A 16,899-nucleotide genomic window follows, 5' to 3' on the forward strand; every position below is an offset into this window, starting at 1 on the left:
GAGAGAGAGAGAGAGAGAGAGAGAGAGAGAGAGAGAGAGAGAGAAAAAGAAACGCATATGAACACATTCATAATTTAAAAAATATCTAGGTGATAGGCTTTAAGGACATAAGGAGATGAATGACAGGTTCCAAGTGCCAATCACATATTAAAAAAACAAATTTCCAGCAAATCAGATATGGCAATGGTATAAGCTTAATATTACATGGATATTTTTCTTTAAAGAAAAATTCATACAATATATTTTGATCATATCTTCCCCTCCGCCATATCCTTAAAGACTTTCTTTATCTCTCTTATCACCCAAACTTATTCTCTTTTCTCTTTTCTTTTTCAAAACGCAAACAAAACCACCAAGAAATATGCACACACAAACAAATGAAACTCATAAAAATGGGAACAAAACATATAAGCAAAAAATTAAGACATAAAAGCTCCCATGCAAATCAAAAGTGGCCAAAAAGGCTATAAAACTTTGCAATTTTATGAGGTCCCATTTGTCTATTGTGGATCATAGTGCATAAGCCATTGGTGTTCTGTTCAGGAAAATTTCCCCTGTGCCCATATCTTCGAGGCTTTTCCCCACTTTGTCTTCTATAAGTTTCAGTGTATCTGGTTTTCTGTGGAGGTCCTTGATCCACTTGGGCATGAGCATCGACAAGGAGATAGGAATGGATCTATTTGTATTCTTCTGCATGCAGATCACCAGTTGAACCAGTACTATTTGTTGAAAATGCTATCTTTTTTTTCCACTGGATGGTTTTAGCTCCTTTGTCAAAGATCAAGTGACCATAGGTATGTGGGTTCATTTCTGTGACTTCAATTATAGCCCACCATCTACCTGCCTGTCTCTGTACGAATACTATATAGTTTTTATCACTATTGCTCTGTAATACAGCTTGAGGTCAGGGATGCTGATTCCCCCAGAAGTCCTTTTATTGTTGAGAATAGTTTTTGCTATCTTTGGTTTTTTGTTATTACAAATGAATTTGCAAATTGCCCTTTCTAACTCTGTGAAGAATCGTGTTGGAATTTTGATGGGGATTGCATTGAATCTGTAGATTGCTTTTGGCAGGATAGCCATTTTTACTATATTAATCCTGCCAATCCAGGAGCACAGGAGATCTTTCCATCTTCTGAGTTCTTCAATTTCTTTCTTCAGAGACTTGAAGTTCTTGTCATACAGATCTTTCTCTTGTGTGGTTAGGGTCATACCAAGATATTTTATATTGTCTGTGACTATTGTGTTGAGTGTCGTTTCCCTAATTTCTTTCTCAGCCTGTTTATCCTTTGTGTAGAGAAAGGCCACTGATTTGTTTGAGTTAATTTTATGTCCTGGTACTTTGCTGAAGTTGTTTTTCATATTTCTGAGTTCTCTGGTGGAATGTTTGGGGTTATTTGAGTATATCTTATCATCTGCAAAGAGTGATACATTGACTTTTTCCTTTTCAATTTGTATCATTTTGACCTCCTTTTGTTTTCTACTAGCTCTGGCTAGGTAATCAAGTACTATATTGAATTGGTAGGGAAAGAGTGGGCAGCCTTGTCTAGTCCCTGATTTTAGTGGGATTGTTTCAAGTTTCTCTCCATTTAGTTTGAAGTTTACTACTGGTTTGCTCTATATTGCTTTTATTATGTTTAGGTATGGGCCTTGAATTCCTGATCTTTCCAAGACTTTTTTTCATGAAAGGGTATTTGATTTTGTCAAATGCTTTCTCAGCATCTAATGAGATGATCATGTGTTTTTCTTTTTCTTTGAGTATGTTTATAGGATACTTTTCAATAGGAGAAAATGGCAACCAACAGACTGGGAAAACATCTTTACCAGTCCTACATCTGATAGAGCACTTTGTGTATGCAAAATATACAAAGAACTCAAGAAGTTAGACTATGGAGAATCAAATAACCCTATTAAAAATGGGGTACAGAGCTAAACAAAAAGTTCTCAACTTAGGAATATGGAATGGCCAAGAAGCACCTAAAGAAATGTTCAACATCTGTAGTCATCAGGGAAATGCAAATCAAAACAAACCTGAGATTCCACCTCACACCAGTCAGAATGGCTAAGATCAAAGATTCCGGTGACAACAAATGTGATGAGAAGGTAAATCAAAAGAGCAAAACACATTCAAGGAAACACAAGTAAGAAGAAAGTAAATACTGCTTACTTCTCAGAGATAACAGTATGCAGTCCTGCGAGGAGAGATTTCCAGTCCTCTTCTGTTCACAAGGAATGGGAACTAGGCAGAAGGACTTCACTGTAAAGGAGAAGGAAGAGAGACATTTCAAATTATTCAATATAGAAAATGAAGTATGAAAAACTTCAGGACATATAACCCAGCATTTATGCCTAAGTCTCACTCAGTCCTGTCAATGTTTCCTGTCCATCAGCCTCCCAGTGGCTTTCCTGACACCTTTGCATATGTTCTGTGATCTGGAAGGACAGAGGCACCTTGCACTCTTCCAGAGGCCGACCTTAGTCTCTTGGGATGCCTCTCCATAGCTGTCAATCATCATCTCAGTGTTTATTCTGTTTCTTTCCATCATATAACTTTATCATCTCAGGCTGTGTGTGAGAACACAGAATACAGGAAGTATGTTTCTACCTTTCAGAGCTATCAGAATTTAAGGCAATAAACTAGTAGGGACTGTGCATTTATAAATGACCAACCAAATAAATTCCATTGTAACTTTTAAACAGTGACACAAACTGGATAAGAAACTATCACTGATGATGTGTGACTGTTTTAAATTTTCCCTTAATATTAGGTCTGCTGACTGGTGAAACAGCTTTTCCTGATATATCTGCATTCACTTTTGAAAGTATTTAGTAAAGTTTCTAAAAATTATTTCCAGAAAAAAAAAGCTGATATTTAAAATACATATCATTAACACAGAGAAATTGTGTGTGACCATTTTTTCCTCCCTCCCCTTCTCTTCATTTTTTGTTGGCTAATGTTATAAGGCAGTGCCTATAATACCATTAAACATACAGTTGCCAACCACAGCTGGGATATGTTGAATTTAAAGTATATTCTTAGCTCGTACGAAGCCCCAGGTTAAAAACAAAGATCCAACAAAGATGAATGTCCTCATGGTGTAACGCGTCGGACTCTGCCACACACAGTGCCACCTACTACTTGCTGAATGGCAACTCCTCCTTCTCAGATAGAAGCAGTTTCACAAAGGCATCTGAACATAACAAAACTCCAAAGAGACAGGGTAAACAGCAGTCACTTACAGCTTTGTCACCATGATAGTCAGTAGATGTTAAACACCTTAGCTTTATTACTTCTTGTTTATGTAATTTACAGGTATCAAACTAAAAACATTTTACGACTCATTACATTCCTGGTTTGACCTGTCAAAATTGTCTCCGGATTTATGAGTTTGATTTGAAAATGAAGACAGAAATTAAGGTGTTCTTACAGTCAGCAACCTAAGAATCAAACCAGATCTTAAACTCTTTAGTATTACTTTATGTTGAGCATAAGAAATACTAAATTGGATTGATCGTCTACAGTAACACAATAATGACTAATTACCATTGTGGAGTCTGATATTTTTAAGAATGTTTGGTGTAAGCTAGTTGTGCTTATCCCTGACACACATCCTGAGAACTCTGTGTTTATGACCAGCTAAACCCAAACTATAAATTTTGAGGAAGAAAGAAGGATTTTTTCTTTTTTGCAGGAAAAAATATTTTAATTTGTAACTTCAGTTTTCTCATATTAGCTTAGCTTGATTCTGCCATGCTATTAAAAGAATTATGAAATATTTGTGATTCCCAGCTTCATAGGACGTTATTGGTGGCACTAATTATCATAAAAATCAATGGGGTTCTTTAAGTAACCAAGTCATATGCTATGGGTAAAGCATTATCTTGATCTATGGCAAGTCTGACATGAATGTAGCCACCATATGTGTCTTACACAGAGATAAACATGTACTTAATCAAATAAAGAAGATGCAGATCACTATAAAAATCCCACTATTGAGAATTCCAGCCAATAGACAATTTGGTCACAATCACTGATGAATGTCAGAAACATCAAGCACAGTTTCATAAAATGTCTCACCATGGAGTCTGAGACTCCACTGGATGTTAATGTCCAAGTCTAGCATCTCTGGAAATTCAGTACCCAATTACGTATGTGCAAGGAATTGCCACATAACAAAGTTAACTAACAAAAAAAAAAAAAAAAAAAAGGAGAGAAATTCTGTTGACATTTTATTAAAAGACTCAGAGTTTCATCGTATCCTTCTGTATTGAGGCCAAAGGGATTTACTTGCCAGGGAGAGAGACTGTTCCACATTGTGAGGCTTCCCATCTCCTTTTTTGTATCTCCCTCTGTCATCAAGTTCTGCAGCAGCAGGTAAGTGAGAAGGGCCATCCAGCATGATACCCAGGAGAGAACTTCTCTTCACTCAGTGTCTCATATCAGAAACACATCGTTTTCGCTTTATACATTTCACATATTTTGAGGTATTTGGCTTCATTTGGTTAGGTTTGGATTCCCTTCTTGCTTTCCAGTGTAGCTGTGAAAAGCTAACAGTTAACCCTGGATTTAAGAAACATGTCTGATTAAAGAATTCCTGGAATTTAATGAAAATGTTGACACATCATTCTCAAACTTATAGGACACAATGATAGCAGTACTAAGAGGAAAATTCATAGCACTAAGTTCCCTCGTAAAAACCTGGAGAGATCTTACACTAACAACTTCACAGCACACCTGAGAGCTCTAGAACAAAAAGAAGCAAACTTACCCAAGAGGAGTAGACAGCAGGAATCAACCAAAAATAAAAATCTTCTGCAAGGCAAAGACATAGACAATAAGACAAGTCGGCAACCTAAAGATTGGGTTGACTAACCTCCCATCTGATGGAGGCCTAATATCCAAAATATATAAAGAACTCAAGAAGCTATCTACCAAATAACCCAAACAACCCAATCAAAAAATGGTGTATAGAACTAAACCGAAAATTCACAACAGAGGAATCTCAAATGGCTGAGAAGCACCTAAAGAAATGTTCAAAGTTTTTAGTGACCAGAAAAATGCAAATCAAAATATCCCTGAGTTTTCCATCTTGCACCAATCAGAATGGCTAAGATCAAAACCTCAGGTGACAACACATGTTGGCGAGGATATGGAGAAAGAGGAACACTCCTTCATTGCTGCTAGGATTGCAAACTGGTACACCCACTTTGGAAATCAATCTGGAAGTTCCTCAGAAAATTGGAAATAGATCTACCTGATGACCCAACTATACCACTCTTGGGAACATACCCAAAATATGCCCCACCATGCCGACTTTGCCATAGTGTTCCACTATGTTCATAGTGGCCTTATTTGTGATAGTCAGAAGCTGGAAACAACCCATATGTCCCACGACAGAAGAATGGATATAGAAAATGTGATTCATTTACACAATGGAATACTATTCAGCTATTAGGAGCGAGCACATCCTGAGTTTAGCAGGTAAATTGATGGAACTAGAAAATATCATCCTGAATGAGGTAACTCAGTCCCAAAAGGACATGCATGGTATATATTCAATAATAAGTGGATATTAGCCAAAAAGCAAGTGCAGAATACCCAAGATACAATCCACAAAACTCAGAAAGGTCAACAAGCTGAAGGGCCCAAGTGAGGATGCCTCAGTCCCACTTAGGAGGGAGAAGAAAACAACCATAAGAGGGGAGGGAGGGAGGTACCTGAGAGGGAAAGGGGGCAGAAAAAAAAAATATAATTTAGCCTACTGTCTCAGAGAATATAATCATTAAAAATTGTAAATAGCTTAAAATGAAAAATAATTGTATTATTTTTAAAATATTATTTTAATTACCTCTTGTATGTATTGATCAATTTATTTCAATGATACTAGAATGACATCATTTGCTCTAATCCCCTTTTCACTCCAATTCCTGCCATATACTACTACTTCTCTTTCAAATTCAGGGCTCCTTTTTTGAATTAATTGTTGCTAGATGCACGTATGTGTATAAACATATATTCTTAAATATAACTGGCTCAGTATGTGTACCGTTACTCTCAAAAATGATTTCAAAGCTGGCTAAATTATACTGACTAACCAGCTGGTGTGCTCTTCCCTGGGACGATCTTCTCTCCTCTTCTAAGCATTTCTGTGTCTTAGTTGCTTATAGTTCTTACGGGTTTGAGGCCTCATGACTTTCTTTATAATTTTACTAGTATGCGTGAATGTTTTAGCTACACATATGCAAGTATACAATATGCATAAAGTGGCCCTATAGGCCAGAAAAGGGTGTCAAATGCCCTGAAACTGGAATTCTAGGTGGTTGTGACCTATCATGTCTGAGCTTGAAACTGAAACCGAGCAAAGAGCCTAGGGGACAGCTAGAAGTGCTCTTAGTGTCAAAGCGTATTCCCACCTTTCATAATACTGTTAAGTATTTCCATCAACCCAAAATAAAATATATATTGTCATTGTCTATATATAAAAAAGAAACATGTCTGATACACCTAACTTTCAAGAGACTTGGGACCCCAGGGAGTGGGGAGGCATGGCAGCAGGCATGGGGAGGCATCCTCTTGGAGATAGGGGGTAGGAGGAATGGAATGAGGAACTGTGGGAGGGCAGACAGGGAGGGAGGCAAAGACTGGACTGAAAAAATAAAAGTAATAAAAAAACAACAATAAAAAAGAAAAAAGAAAAATCTATTAAATACTAAAGAAACATGTCTAAGATTTTTATACTATTTAGTACTATAAAAATTTATTTGGTCCATAGTTAAGTGTTTTAATTGGTGGTCAAACCCATCTGGAATTCATTTGCTCATGTTCTACAAAGTAAAATCTAAGCTTTCCATAATTTTCCTGAACTTCTCTGTTAAAATTAACCAAACTTGGACAAATAGGAAAGTCTGGATTTTCTTGTGAATTAGTACGTTTCACAAATTCACTTACTTTACAGTGAAAATGTAGGTTAGCTATGAATCTTCTTTTTCATAAGTAATTTATTACTTATGTTTTTTTAAATCATTTAAACACGAGCATTATTCTTAATACCCCAGGCTATCTGTCTATGAACTTTTAGGATAATCTTTTATATTGAGAGTATAATAGTCATAACTGAACTACAAAAATAAGAATTTCCAAGTTTCTGCTGGCAATGGTGGTGCAGACATTTGATCCCAGTAGTTGGGAGGTAGAAGCAGGCAGATCTCTGTGAATTCTAGGCTATGCTAGTGAGTTCAAGGACAGTTGGGGCTACACACACACACAAAAAAAAACTGTCTCAAAACATCATCAAATAAACAATTTTTAACTAATTAAAAATAACATCCAAGTATCATAATATCTAAATGATATATGATTGGGGGGTTACAAAATAAAACTGTCACTGTTCATCATACTCACAGGACTGTGGTGTAGGGGCGTGTGTGTGTGTGTGTGTGTGTGTGTGTGTGTGTGTGTGTGTGCCTTTTTGAATTGTAAAAATCTTCTTTCAGAAAAATGAAGAACACTGAGGCTAGAAACTAGCATGTACACTTCTACCTTACTGTTCCAGACATTGCTTTGAATAGATGAAGCAAATTGAATTTTCTTTTAACTTAGCCCTGATCTGTGTTTGAAAATTATAAAACAAAATAACTGCAGTTCAAGTGGATCCAACACCCTCTTCTGGCTTCCATGGGAACTGCATGCAGGTAATAAAGAGACACAATAAAAATAAATGATTTTAACAATAGAGAGATCATCTGGTTTTAACACACTTGTATGGCAGATATCTTTTTTAGTTCACATGAGGTTTATCTGAAATTATTAACTTATAAAGCTCCTTACCAAATATGCATTATTTTAAAAAAGCATTGCTAATGTAATTAACTATAATAGCCAAAACTATCTCACAATATAAAAATAATATATGTTAAAAGTTAAGTATCCAATAATTCAGTTAATTTTTATGCAAGTAAATGCTACTTGGAGTCTATAGGTTTAAACAATACTTCTCTTTCTTTCATACTGTCTAGCTTAATGCTTGTCTGTCTGATTGAATTAGATGCTTCTCTGGGCATTATGTCAGAAAAGGATGTAGGTTTTGGAAAATCAGCAATTATCACTCTGCTATAAAAGTAGCAACAGTTGCCAAACATCCCAAAGACACTCATGAACAGGATAATAATCTCAGATTTTGTCAGAATCTTAAAACAGAATGTGGGCTCTTAATCCACAGTGTACCAAAACCAATAATCAGTGTGTGTTGAACAAAAATCTCACCTACCACCCCTGTCATTACATTTGGTCATATGGAGAATAGCCTTGTGGGAGGGACTAAACACAAAGAGGCACAATTGAGGTCGGCTGACCCCATAGACTTAAGGAGGTGGGTCCAAGGTCAGGATACTGCCTCAAATGAAGGACTGACTGGCTGTGCTGATCACTCCAGAAAAGCTTGCTCTTTTCTCCACTTTACTTCAGTGGTGCAAAGGGCACTAATTTGATTCTGTTTACTTCTTTCTGCCATTGTGGGGCACAACTTCCTTTGAAACCACAAAAGTTGCTTCTCTCTCTCTCTCTCTCTCTCTCTCTCTCTCTCTCTCTCTCTCTCTCTCTCTCTGGATTTTTTGTTTGTTTGTTTGTTTTCAAGACAGGGTTTCTCTGTGTACCCCTGGCTGTCCTGGAACTCACTTTGTAGACCAGGCTGGCCTCGAACTCAGAAATCTGCCTGCCTCTGCCTCCCAGTTGCTGGGATTAAAGGCGTGTGCCACCACCACCCAGCATGTTGCTCTTCTCAAGAAACGCCTTCTTGATGTATTGTATTTGATCTTTGCTATTCATGCAGTGTTGATAGTAATTATGTTTTAATATTTTCCTATTACAATTGCCCAACTCTTTCATACATATGTGTAATTTACAAATTATCAGACTGATTGTGGGGGTCCATAAGACATATTTCTATGACTAACATTACCATTCTCTCAGAACTGAGCATTTTCATGACAATAGCTACAGTCCATATTTTGAGTCTTTGTTTTAGTTATGGCATGTTGTTAATTAGATCACTATTATGATCAGTAGCATCCAGAATGTGATAAGGCAATTCCCCAAAAGAAAGTCAAACATACCTGCTTTTGAAAGTGGATAAGTAGGCATTTGTGAACTAGTTTTATTTTATCAGATTATCTTTTCTGACCAATATGTTTTTAATATTGAGAATTTTAAATACTAGACAGCAAATGAATTAGAATACAAATGAATATTTAAAAACAGTAGAGTACCATAATATTAAAATATCAACAAATATAAGCATAATAAAATAATTTAGTTCAACAATTAACTATCTCCCTATCAAAATGAATGTTTTAATACGTACACTATCAGGTTCATTGTAAAAATGTGAACTTAAGGAGATCTTAAAGTTTTTCAGAGGAAAGCAATATAAATATGAAATACGGCATTTTTGAAAATGGCTTCTGACTGATTTTCATGGTTTAAAGGTAATATTTAACTAGCATCAACTTATTCTTTTATTATTGTTATGTAGCCTCCATAATCATATGATAATTTCCTGAGAAACATACACAATAGAAGTCAGTTGGGGGCCTGTTTAATGAAGAGAAACGGAATATCCTTGGAAAGACTGACTTCCGTTTTCCTCAGGTAATATCAGTGTATGGGATAGTAGATTCAACACAAATTTATTTACTCATAGCATGTGTAGGGACTCTTCTGTGTGCCTTTACAATTATTTTTCATGTGTCGTTTCAGATTAAGACTCACAATCTACATATCATCACATTTTCAGAGGCATTTGGGAGGTAAAACATTAAGAGACTTCAAAGAAGTTAAGTAGTTTGGTGAAGTTCAAATATTTGAAGAATCAAGGAACCATTTCTGTTCCTAAGGCTCTCATCTTTGTAATGTGCCATATCATCTTCCACAACAGATCAAAGGGCATCAGAACTGAGAAGATGTATAACTCAGTCCAAAATCCACACTGTTCATATTCTAACTTTCTGAGTATATTTCTACAGAAAACATGATTCCTTTTTCCTTGTTATTTCATACCAAGTAAATTACTGGAAACATCACATACCATGACTGCATCATGAAAACATTCCTTCTTTGATTACACTTTTCTTTTCAAATTTATAATTGTTATTTTATTTTCCTGGATCAAATAAATTTTGAAATTTTACAATAAATAAATTTAATTTTCACATTTTCTTCATAAATGTTTTTAAAGCATAATTGAAGAAATTACTGCAAAATAAAGCATGAATGTCTTTATACAAAATATACTTGCATTTTCAAATTATAGACTATTCTACAAATATATACAAAGTTAACACCAGGATTTGTATCCTTTAAAGCTAGTCTATCTCTTTTTTTTTCTTTTAATGTATGATGAACTGAGGAAACAAAAGAAAAATATATCACCAAGGCAATTGGTCAACCTGATAATTTTCAATAATAGATGAACCAGAGATGGTTTCTTTTGGGAACTTTTTGCCTCATCAATTTCTATTTTTTTTCTTTAAAATATATGATTCTCCTGTCAGCCATATCTCATAAGAAGAAACTAGCTACTTATAATCCCTTTCTCTTATAAGAAAATATATTCACATTTGATACAGTGATACATTTTTTTAAACGCCTCTTTGAATTCCTCATAACTAAATTCATTGACGTGTTAGCTGTTTCTCACTAGGGTAGGATTAGAACAGAAATCAGTTCAACACATGAATAACATGCATAACTAAATTCAAAATGCTTAAAAAAAAATCTCACCATGAATTTCACTCACCCAGATGGGCTTTGGGAATACCATGGGGTTGGCTAGGCATATGGGCATATGCCTTTGATACTCGCCCCTGGAAGGCAGAGGCAGATGGAGTTTCAGTATAGCCTGGTCCACTTAGTGAGTTTCAGGCCACTCTGGACAACATAGTGAGACCATACCTCAAAATTCCAAAAAAAAAATTTCAGATATTATGTGATAGTAAAATGATCCTGGACAGAAATATCAAAAAACCTAGATTTGAAAGGTAGTTTCATGACTTCTTTAACATATAATCATCCTTTCGGCCTTGTCTAAAACAGAGGGCTGGATACAGCTCCAGAATCTGAGAAGTACAAATAAATAACTGTACTTTTCAAAAAAATAATTAGTTACATTCATCTAAATATCCACAAAAAACTCAGCGAAATAAAGCATTGTAGAATATAGTTCATTGCTAACCCATTTAAATAGGATAGTGCAGGTTAAAGGTTTCTTTATATAATGAATTTCACTAACAAGTCAGTGAAACTGAGGGATCTTTTTATTGAAATATTAGATTCACTCTGTGTTACGATTTATTGTTGTAATTATAATTATTAATGCAATTCTGAAGCCACTTTGGATATTATTTCCATACAGCCCATCTCTAAGATTATTTTCAAATGATTCAGAACAGAGCTGTATGGTTTATAACCTCAATCACAATTTGAGTCATCTTATTCTCTATCTGTAAGATCAAGGGACTTCCCCTAAGAAAACAATTTATACTTCCTTAGCAAGTGCTTGGACCAAGCTGGATTTCTATCTGTGTCAAATGAGAACTCAGGCCACTGGGGAAGAGAGAGGCGGGGCTCTTTCTGAATTTCTTTCTTGCTCATATAAACTTAATCAAGACTTGCAATTAATTTTTGAAATTGTTCTGTATCGACCCCAGTGTTTGAAGCTTCATTTTCTGCCTCTGGGTCCCATCAGTAAAATCTACACATCTCCCTGTTAGTGGCACAGCTGGCTTTTAAAATCTGATGCCTTGTAGTTCTTATTTACAATCCTAATAACTTCATTGATTTCAGTAATCTTTTAGTAAGAGTGGTTATTAATGTTGTGGAAGGCAAAAAGTGGGATTCAGTGTTTTCTTTTCTGTTATTATTGTTTCTTTTTCTTTTCTTTCTTTTCTCTCCTTTATTTAAAGGATACTGGTGATTCAGATGAATCTTAATAATGTGCCCCTAGAGGTCTCTGTCTGATTAGCAGTTTGCTTTGGTTAAGTATGCAGCCCAGCAAAGGCACTGCCTTCACTTATGATGGCATATGACACCAAGAAAGACCCACTCCAAAGTCACAAAGAGTTAAATGAAAATGCTTCAAGTCATTGCTAATCACATCTCAAATGGAACAAAATATTTTAAGTTTTCAAAATCAAAATACTATTACCATATAAAGGTTTATATGATTCTTAAAATCACTGGAGGCAGCTCCTGGGGTATGTTTTGCTCACAAGGAGTTGCAGGACAGTTTCATTAGCTCACATATGTTTCCAATGCACTAAAGAATTTTTATCATAAAAAATAGGATAAAGAAAATATGGAGAGACCAAGAGACATTTTAAAGAAATCAGACTTTTCAATATCCAGCACAATGGGAGAAAAGGGCAAGATGAAGTAATGAATTTGATTTTTTTTCCAGAAAAAGGGACAAAAGGAATGAAAATTGCCATTCAAAGTAAGAGCTGTTGCTTCCCTTTTGAAATATGATGATACAGCACAAATGTTCAAAATGTTGTTTCCTCCTCCTAACAACAATGTGTAAGGATATGGCAAAAATGTTTGTTTGGTGTTTATTAGTTCCCCATCCTCAAATCAAGGGAAAGTATACATCCCTACATCTTTTGCAACAGTATCCAAAGACTTTGGCTAATTTAAAAATACCCCTGATCAATTTCTCTTATAGTAAAGAGAGTATGGTATGTGAACTGAAAATGTATTATTAGAAAATGATATCTGAAGCATTAGGATGTATAATTCATGTGGCTTTCATTTGCTCAGACCATTGTAAAAATCCATAAATCATTTTCTTGCTCATGTATTGCTTAAGTGCAATTTGTCATTTTGCATTAGAGGCTTGCTTCAGCCCATCCAGTGCTTTTAATTCACTGTTTAGAGTTTAACAAAATACTGGCCCTGTAGGATGAATGAAAAGACACTGCAATGTGAAGCCATGCCAATACTTACTAGCTGAAACAATATACAGTTGTACATTTCTACTTTGAGTATCAAGACAGTAGAACTTAGTACACAACCTGGCATATCCAGTCCCAAGGATAAGCATTTCCTGGTTTGTTCTCTATTTGCTTCAGAGCCTTAGACAGTTACTACTCACTCAAATATCTGTAGTAGAATACAATACCAATTGTTTTCAAATGCTCCAATCCATACTCCCCCTTTTGCTATAAGTGTGCTTTAAGAGCTATCGCTGTTTGTGAGCTTAGTTCCAAAGATTTGCTTGCTTTCCTATGAAGTTGTGTTTATCTAGAGTGTGTGTGTGTGGACCTAGTTCTTGGCTATCTGTAAAACATGTAGCTACATTGTTTACACTATGAGATGGGAGTAAAAGTGGCCCATGCAGGAACCCGTCCAATTCAATCCTGGTCCTACCTAATGTTTCAAACCTTCCTTACTGGTGCATTTGGAAGCATCCCTTCCAATTCCTAGAGAAAAAAAAAAAATGGCAGAACATCAGATTCACTTTTTCTCAAAGTTCTGAGCACAGTGCAATAATAAGAGGATTTTAAAACAGATTGCTTCGCAGTCATATTAAATCAAGGCAAACATTCGTTTATCCAAAAGCTAGTTAACAAACCTGTCTCTCCTGCCCTCTCCAGTAAGAGGTGCAGACAATAAAGCCACCCTATTATTTAGTTTCCATGCTCTTGGTGATCCTTGGTGCCTTCTTACTTCTGTTCTGCCTCACTTAGAAACAAACAAAAAAAGCTAGCACATTCACATATAACCCGAGATTTTCATGAAAACTGATTTTTATAATCTCTTTACAAATGATTAAACACCTTTCTCTCCCCTGTCCAGGAATGCAGTTTGTTATGGAATAGACCGCTGGTGCTCCTTGGGCTCAGAGGATGGGGGGAGGAAGATTGCAGGCTCAGGTTTGCTTCTCCCACAGCTGTAATGCAGAGCCCAGGGACAAAGCCCGCCTGCACTTCAAAGAAGCTGCTCCCTCCCCCAGATTGCCTGGTCTATAACTGACTTCACTAAACACTAGGATTCAAAGAAGGGTAAACAAGGAAAGATTATGAAAGGGTGGAGGGGGAAAGTATTTGCCTAATTGCTTCTAAGGCAGAAAACATACATGTTTAGCTCAAAAGGCATTTTTGAAAGAAAAATTTAAGTACTGTTTTTGAGTTCAAGATCACAGGATTGGTTTCTTTCAAAGACTTTATTATAATGCTCACCTGCATATGCTCGATGCGAGCAAACTGCCCTTGCAATCCTCCTTGGTTTGAGTTTTCTCAGGGAGGTTAGAGGGCCTGGGTCGCTTTTATTTGGCTAGGAAAACCCCACTGTCACCCCTATAGTCCAGGGGATGGCACCTCAGAGACCAAAAAAGTCAGCGAGGCAGGACCGGTGGCAAAGCCTGGCTTTGCGTTGGTGGCCTGGATTCCGGCCTCCGTGACCTGCAGAATCCAGCAGAGCCCCCAACAGGCAAACCCTACAAAGGCGGGCTCCACAGCAAAATTGTTTCACTTGCCCTATGCTGCTTTCGCCGCTAGGAGACGCCTGCAACCCACGTTTCTGGAAATGGTCCCCCATTCAAACACAGCTGCCACCATTTAAAAAAAAAAAAAAAAAAAAAAGCGAAAAAAAAAAGCGGCTCAAGTGTTACAGTGGATGCACTGATTATTTACAGGGAAATCTGGCCATCTCTTCATGTTCTCATCTCCACCTCGGCAAGCTCGCCGGCGTTCTGCAAACGCCCTAAGTCAGCTCGAACTTCAAGCTCCTTTCCGAGACACAAACCTCCGCCAGCACATCTGCACTGTCATTCCGCAGCGTGTCTCTCACACGAAAACATGCAGACACACAAGTGTTCCGTTCATACAAATAAACACATTAAAGCATTACCGTCGCGTTTGGATTTTTTTTTTTTTTTAAGGCCCGGGGTTTCGAATCAGTCAGCTTGAGGAGCTAGAAAAATTGCATTTTAATGTTGTAGATCTGTAGGGAGGGGGAGGGGCGGCAAGCACAGATGGCCACAGTATATTAATATTCGGATACACTCTGAGCCCCTTTTCATTGATCCACAGGTCCCTTTTCTGCTCTGCCGCTTCATTCTCCGCCGCAGACGTGACGCTAAAATCATTTTAAACTGCAGCGGTTTGGTTTTGGCGGATGGTCAATTCACTGCAGCTGGAAAAGGCTTAGCCATGTTTGCTGGCTCCTTTTCCACCTACCCTCTTAAAGGTAGAACCCATCTCTCGGCAAGAGGCAAGTGGTAGGGGTAGGGGAACAGGCGGTTTGACACGGACTCTCCGGAGTGGTCAGAGCATGCCTCGCTGTCAATCACGCGTGGGGACGCGCACTCCTAATTTCTTTCCAGAAGGCACTGTAGCGTACCTTGCGGGCGCGGGGGGGGGGGCAGTATAGGGGGAGGGGTAGTACCATTCTTTCCCTCCGGTTGCTGTAGCGTTACTCCGGGTCATTCATTACCGGGAAGCCTCTAGGGAGTCATTCTAGTCTTTGGCTTAAACGGCTCCGCCGGAAAATAAACAACCTATTCCTTGCGGGCAGCATGTTGATTAGTATTAAAACGTATTCTTCGATATTTATCCTTGAAGGACAGGCATTCAGAGCGCTCTCCCAGCAGCGGAGAGTTCGTTCCCGCCGCCTTATAACTTCCCGGGAACTGGGCGTGTGGATACCCATGGCTAGTCAGGCGCGCGGCTCAGAATCCCGGGACTGCTCCCCAGGGATTCGCACCGAACTCAAGCTTGCCGCCCGCCAGCGAGGACGAGTGCCAGTACCAGGAATGTGCAAACGTGCCGGTGGATTCCCGCAGCGGTGCACACTCGATCCCCCGTGTGCGTGTGCACCGCCCTGCCCGCCCGCCCGCCCGCCCTCGCGGCCACCCCACGGTCATTCTCCAGAGAGCTGTCTCCGGGCTGGGCATGTACCTTCTTCCCACACCCCCTCTAGTTATGGAGGCGGGGATGGATTACCAATGGTAAAAGAAAAATTAATAATTAAAACAGAAATCAGGCGAAAGAAGAAAAGAAAATAAAAGCCCGCGCTCGCCACTGCTGCCTGGCGCGGGGCCAGGCGAGGCGCAGGGATATTGCTAGCGCCTCGCTGTGATGGGTGGTGCTGGCTCCCGTGCCCTAGAGTGGGTTTGACGATGGCGGGCTCCCATGCATAAACTATAAAGAAGCCCCCAGTCCTTGACTGGGGTACTCACAGTTCGAAGCAATGTCCCCAAACGAGTTAATTTACTAAGCAAGCATTTTGTGGGTAGACATTTAGGTGGGTAGACGTCCAACCATCTGCCCGTCTATAGGAGCTGTCGCCCCAAGTCCCTTGGTCTGAATCCCTCCGCTTTAGGGGGAATTCACCTCCGCACTCCCTTTTCAGCCTGGTCTATCCTCCCCACACCTCCCCTTCTGACCCTCTAGCTTTGATTGACACATGCCATTTTCTGCCCGCATTTAAATTGTCCGCGCGCATCTCTGCCAGAGTCCCTTGCTTTGGTAACCCCTACATGACTACCGGCCCCAGGGCAACTTTCCCCTCTTCTTGGTGATTTCTTTCCACGATCAGCAGGAGGGAAAACACCTTAAAGGAAAAAAGAATGTTAGCGTCACTGGAAACCCCGCTCCTTGGAGAGGCTACCGCAGCTGTTGCTATTATGTTTTCGTATTTGCTGATGCAAACAGGGGAACCTCTCTTATTCCCTGCCCATTACCTGCGGCTGGGGACTGGGAACTTTCCGCGGCAGAGTCCCCTGCAAGCGCCTCGGGACCTGCGGGCTGTTCTTGCTCTCACACTCACACTCACTCCCGCAGCCAAGGCGAGCGTTCTGCCCCGCCCCTCCTGGCTGCCGCGTGACGTAACTACTTGACGGCCAC

General features: G+C 38.6%; 2 long non-coding RNA genes across 2 annotated transcripts in view; both read right to left on the bottom strand.

Annotated features, from left to right (window-relative positions):
• Positions 1–2,258, bottom strand: part of LOC115063812 — a 34,913-nt gene extending 32,655 nt beyond the window's left edge. The window contains exon 1 of the long non-coding RNA XR_003843672.1: positions 2,168–2,258. This is a non-coding gene — a long non-coding RNA (uncharacterized LOC115063812). The remainder of the gene's footprint in view (positions 1–2,167) is intronic.
• A 2,049-nt stretch (positions 2,259–4,307) lies between these two features.
• LOC115063813 lies at positions 4,308–16,801 on the bottom strand. The gene is made up of 3 exons (XR_003843673.1): positions 16,737–16,801; positions 4,770–4,813; positions 4,308–4,561 (listed from the first exon to the last, which is right to left on the bottom strand). It is a non-coding gene; the product is annotated as an uncharacterized LOC115063813 (long non-coding RNA).
• Positions 16,802–16,899: the final 98 nt, after the last annotated feature.

The sequence above is a fragment of the Mus pahari genome, chromosome 4 (genome assembly GCF_900095145.1).
Source record: "Mus pahari chromosome 4, PAHARI_EIJ_v1.1, whole genome shotgun sequence".
NCBI classification, from domain to species: domain Eukaryota; kingdom Metazoa; phylum Chordata; class Mammalia; order Rodentia; family Muridae; genus Mus; species Mus pahari.